Raw genomic sequence first — 6,000 nt, forward strand, 5'->3', positions numbered from 1 at the left:
TGTTTTTTTTGCACAATTCATGTGACTCAGAGAAAACAGTGCATTTACGATGGTGAACATGAATCACAAAAGCGTAATTAAAAACATTATGTTGGAATGATGGAATGACTAAATATAGGAATCCTATACTATAAGAACGAATGAAAATGTAAACAACAGCCTTCATTTAAATCCAGTTTTGGGGAGTACGTCTGAGGGCTTGGTATCACCTTACACCGCAGTTTTCACGGTTCTGCGCCACTGTGTGTAATGCACACACTCCGCGCCGCGCGCCGTGTAGGGAGCGCGTTAGTGGTTGATGATTTCCTCCCCTGCTCTGTCGTCCGTCTCACGCCCCCTCGTGCCCCCCGCCCCCTCCCCTCGTGGTGCAGTGTAAACACAGTGTTCCAGAGGAATGTTGGACTCCCTGACCTCCACTGCAGTTCACTCGGTTCAGCCTGGCCGCGCTGTGCTCCCTCCCTCCCCTCCTCACATACCTCCTGCCCCCCTCAGGAGCCCCTTCTCTCTCTACGCTACACACACACTTTCCCCTCTGCGTTTCCTTCAGCCCTGCTTTTCTAGCTCTCCTGTGCTGGCCACTCCTCTAGCTCAACACTTACCTACTATTGTCCAGTGCCTGGGCCAGTCCCATTTAAAAAAAAAAAAAAAGTTTACATACATACATGCCTGTTTTATTGGATGATACCTTACTTCAACTTGCACCTGAGCATTCATGAATCATGAGAAAGCTATGTCCCTTGTCAATTATATAATCTAGGCGTAGCTCATAGAGTATTCTATAGAATGAAAAATGATCCAATAATTATTCCCAAAACACAGCATCAGCTGCTCAAGTTTCAACTTCTTTTCTCTCTCTGCATTTACCTTTACTTTATCAGGATCAAAACAGGTACTTTTGTCTACTTTTGTCCGTCTCAAACCTGGATAAATGGAAAGACATAACAACATCAAAATTAATATAAGAGGCTATTCATTTCTATCTTGTACTTGGCCAATAAGTTGGAACTATGGAAAAGTCTTCAACTACTGATCAATACCCACCTTTGGAAACATCATGCCTGTAGTAAGCAGATGTATTAATAATAATACTAACTAAACCACCTTTGGCATACCATTCCAAACCCCATCTTGCCCTACTTTACACCCCTTCTCCCCTTACCCGCGGCTGACCACTTCCTAGAAACACTGTACCCAGTGCTGGAGGCTCTCTGCAGGGGAGAGGTGTCTGCGGGGCCAAGGGGTCACTCTCCTCTGCCCTGGCTCTCACACACAGCGGCCACATCCCTGCTCTGCTCCGGGCCGCCGTGGCGATTGTAGGTTTTTTCGCGGCGCTTTTAATTGCCGCAGGATGGAGAGAGTAGCAGCGAGATTATAAATACACGGCGGTCATGGCGGGTCACTCTAATAGCGTCTGGGCTGTTTGGATGTTTGTAATAGAAGATGCAGCAGAGGCTATACGGAGCCGCAGAGCCCGGGTCGTCCACAAATCAAAAACGGCCACAGCTTTAAAGTCTGCTCGTCTGTCAGCGGGTTGCGGCTGAACAGTGTCAGGGTCAGCAGTTAAGTCTGGACCATCAGCGCGCATATTTTATAAACACAACTAAGATAGAGCCATGTTTAGTATCCACGTAATGCATTGAAGTTTTGGTATTTGTAATGGAGAGGTTTCTTAAATGATTTGCAACACTGCGAATGTTAAGGGAGGCAAACAAACCAAAAAAGATCTCAGCAACCTTCCATATTGAGTGCTAAAGGCTGCGAAGACTATTGAGATTAATCTTGACAAGTCGTGACAGTGAGGGAATTTAGCAAGTGTTTTCTGGACTTGAATGAAGACTCGAGGTCCTTAGTCTGAATATTGTTGACCATAATCAAGTTAATGTCAACAAACGGCACAATTAGATCATTTTTGGACCAGTTTCTTCAACAATACAATGACTGACTAGGCAAAAATGATTCAATAATTGCAAGTTGCAGCCGTGCTTAATGCACACTGAATCATAACACATAGGCTTGTTGTTTGTTTATCCAGAATTGGTGCTTTGCAAGTTCGCAAAAAGTTCATTACCACATGAAGCAGCCCAACTTTTGTGATGTGATTTGCAGATTGTAAATATTTTTTTTCTCTGCGCTTAAGTTCTGACTAAATACTTGTCGCACTGGCATCACGGGCGAAACGCTGCAGCTTTCAGACATTTTGTAATGACTTAATTTCGTTGATGTTCCTCCGAGTTGATCCAAATGCAGGCTCCTCTCTCCAGCGCCACCATCTGTGCCTCCATTAAAACTAACTCGCGGTGAAGCCGGCTGTGCGGCTATATGTAATTATGTCTTCATTTCCACTTGGACTATGGCCCCGCTCCTGTATCTACTGGCGTAGGGGGCCATTTGTTGCACAGATAAAGCAGGAGATGCTGGTGGTCTGCCGACAGGAGCGAGGGACTTGGCTGACCTCTGCTGGGCTACATTAGGCACTGTTGCTCACGTGGGGCCATGTTTATCACGCCTAATGATTGGAGCATGCATATGTATTCCAATGGCTTTTTCGCGTCATTAGGAAATCGGCACTGCCTCCTGCTGTCACAGCCAAGCAAGAGTCCAAAAGTCAGACACAATGTCAAAAAAAAAAACTTACGAGAAGAAGCCATTTGTAGTTGTCTAGTCGGTATGTGCAACCCAATACCTAGTCAAGGCTAAGAAAAAGTCGAATCCAAGAATTTAGAGCAGAAAAAGCAATGATGGAGTGAGAGAAAAAAACGGCGAAAGAGAGAGAGCGAGAGCGAGTCGGGGGGGAGCAGATGGCTGGAAATATAGCCTGCTAAATTATTCATCTAGACTCGAGTCTGGAGATAGGGAGATGGATTGGGGCTGGCGTGGACTTTTATTAGGATTGCGAGAGCGGTGATGAGAGTGCCTCAAAAACACTGTGATTGCCTTCGGAGACTAAGAAAAGTAATTGCACCATAGGTCAGGAAACAAGAAATAAATATTACAAATGAAACTCTCCACTCAATTGTGGAAGCAGAGGCACCGTACAACTCAACCATGCATGGACAAAAAAAAGGAAAAGAAAATTGGATTTACATTGTGTTTTAATGGCACAGTTTTTAGGTATGTTGTGTCAAAATAAAATGAAAAGGACTGAACGAGATGGCTGTTTCACTAAATAGCCATTTATATGCACAATGAATGGTTGTGGGTGTCATAAAGGTTTTGAAACGGTCTGTTTTGGGGTATTGTATGAACCTCTAAACTACTTTGTGGACATTTACAAAGTCACAAAGAGATTTTCATTATTTAAAATGTATTCAAATGTTAGTATTTCAATATTCAGCAACTGAAGCATCGTGAGCCAAAGTTCATTCATCACAAGAGGTCACAGGGTAAATGCCGGTAGCTGCAGGCCATAGATGAATTTTCATTTGGAGCAGATGTTGCCGCTTATGCATTGGTGATCTTGCGTTTTACAGTATACAACGCACATCCCCATCCCTGGTCCTCCTCCAGACTCCAGAGGTAGTTATCCGGCATATGCACATCTGTATTATTTGCCCTGCGATGATAGTAGCTGTTTGTTTTACATGTCCCTGCTGCAAAAGACCGTAATATTCCCCCCTTTTTTTTTCACTCTCTCCTCCTTCCCCCTCGCCTGTTTTTCCCATTTAGCTGCATGTGCATCGTATATGACTGCGCTCCACGCTCCAGACACACAGATGCGCACAGACAGACACACTCCTGAGTGGAGGGCCCAGGGGAAATAGAGCAGAGAGGAAGCTACGTGCCTCCACCGAGCATGGGCTGTCTGGTGTCATGGCAACCGCAGCCGATTACCCCACCCTCCATCAGTTTGAAAGAGAGAGAGAGAGAGAGTGTACCGGGCACACCAAAACTGCGCCGATACCAGCGTGCATGTTCATTGATTCGAGATTTCTCATTTTGTACTGTACTACGCGGAAATCCTGAGAGAGAGGTGTGAACACAGGCAGGTGTTTATCAATATAGATCAATGCATTGCGGACCTCCATGGGCGCTTGTCTTATCTCGAAATGGTAAAGGCCCTTTACGGAAAAACCATGTTATTGTGATGCCATTAGGTTTGCAATTTATAACTGGTTTAAGAGATTTCAGAACATATGACACAAAACAAATTGAACTCATGAAAACGAGAGTCTGTCATGGAGCTTTTCCCTATGTTTATAAAGATAGAATTAAAAAGTAATAATGGCTGGCTTCAGAAAGTCATAAGTTGAAGGAGGCAGGTTATTCAATGTTTGTAGCGGCAATGATTTTGTCGAAGTTATTGTAGCCTTTGCGATTTTAATGTGTTCACTGTTGCGTCCCGACAGCCCACACCTGGACCAGGACCTTAGTTGAGGGCCAACTACTCTATTTCAGTCCATTGATCCAATACATAATGCTATTTCTATTCCATAAACGCCTCTGATCACACTTCTGCATTCAAGCGGTGTTTTGAGACAACACCAAATACACAGTCAAGGCGTCCTCCACCTAATACTGACCTTCTCTAAAAGAAAAAACTCACTCAAATCAATAAATACATGCATTTGCACATCTGTCTGTTTTCATATAATATATTCCAAGGTGCTTTGTTGGAGGACTAAACGGGTTGTTACAATTGCGGCGTGTTTAGCCACCTGTCAGTCTCGTAGCACACGCACGGTCGCACGCGTTTGGTATGTTGACCAGATGTGCATCTCAGATTGTATTTTAATTGTGTTTATTCTCTGAAGATGATCGTAGAAACAGTTTTGAGGTGCCATATTGGTGTTCAGACGTTCAGGGACTGATTTAATTACGTGCAAACACCCAACGGCACAACTCCCTTGATATTTTTATAACACCACCAAACACAAACCAAAGGCAGGCATTGTTTATTTATTCATGGATTGTATTTAGTTTATTTTTATGATAATAAAGCAGGGCCGCGCAAAGATCACGTACAGTATGATATTGTCTTTCTGTAGAGGACATTTTGAGCAGGAACAATCACAGTTTTTGTACATCGTTTTAAGCCTGGATGAATGGAAGAGTAAAATCTATGGAATAAGTGTGTTGCCCTCAAAACTTATACTTCAATTAAGGCCCATGCAATGGTTAAAATAATGTGATTGTACAAAAAACATAAAGTACTATGAGCTTCTAAATATGTATTATTGTATTATAGGGATACAATGGCTGTACATGCATTTCAGTTCATGTTTGTAGAGGTCTAAAACTACAAGGTTAGGTTTTTTTGTTGTTTGGAAAGCATATGGTGCTTCTTACATACCTGATCTCTGCTGTTTCCTAATTTCAAACGTTCAAATAGTGATTTTGCTCCGAATGTGATAAACAGTGTTAATAGTTAGCTCTCATCTCGATATAAGTTATGGAAATTGCCAGGTAATACTTCACAAGAATAATAAACGGTTACAAGCCGTCCCACCTAAATTATTCATTTTGTAGCCATATTAAATCTATAAAGCCAGAGCTGTAGCTGGGAGATTATGGAGACTAGGGAGGATGAAGTGATGTGTGCGATGCAGCGAGAGCCGGCAGGGATGTGTGGTGGGCCATAAACGTATAGTGGAGCTAAATACGTCTGGGGATATACTGTTATTAAAAGCAGTAAGGTTATCCAATGAGCAGCTTTAGTGCGGGGGCGGACTGTTTGCAATGTGCTAATGCATTTGACACCGCTAGAGTCCTATTAAGGTGAGTTTAGAGGAAAGCTTTTTTTTTTTTCCTCACACAGTCTGTAGGTTATGGGCTGCTATCAGGGGGGAGATGCTGTGAGCCGCCGGTGCACGGATGAGCTGGCGGCATAAAGCAAAGGCAATTCTGCAAGGACGTATAGAATGAGATCACTTCACTTTTTGCAAAATTAATGAAAATGAGTCTAGTGGAATGGGTAAATGGGAGGAGAGTGAGATGAGGCGGGAGGGGGAGTGAACAGGTTGGGGAGGGCCGGGGTCGTTTGAGGATAGCGCCTCCTAAATT

At 43.5% G+C, this 6,000-nt stretch overlaps 1 long non-coding RNA gene across 1 annotated transcript in view; it reads left to right on the plus strand.

Annotated features, from left to right (window-relative positions):
• LOC306961650 overlaps positions 1 to 6,000 on the plus strand; it is a 79,953-nt gene that overhangs the window by 22,236 nt on the left and 51,717 nt on the right. The gene's annotated exons all lie outside the window — the stretch shown is intronic.

Source organism: Gobius niger (assembly GCF_951799975.1).
Source record: "Gobius niger genome assembly, chromosome: 1".
Taxonomy (NCBI): Eukaryota; Metazoa; Chordata; class Actinopteri; order Gobiiformes; family Gobiidae; genus Gobius; species Gobius niger.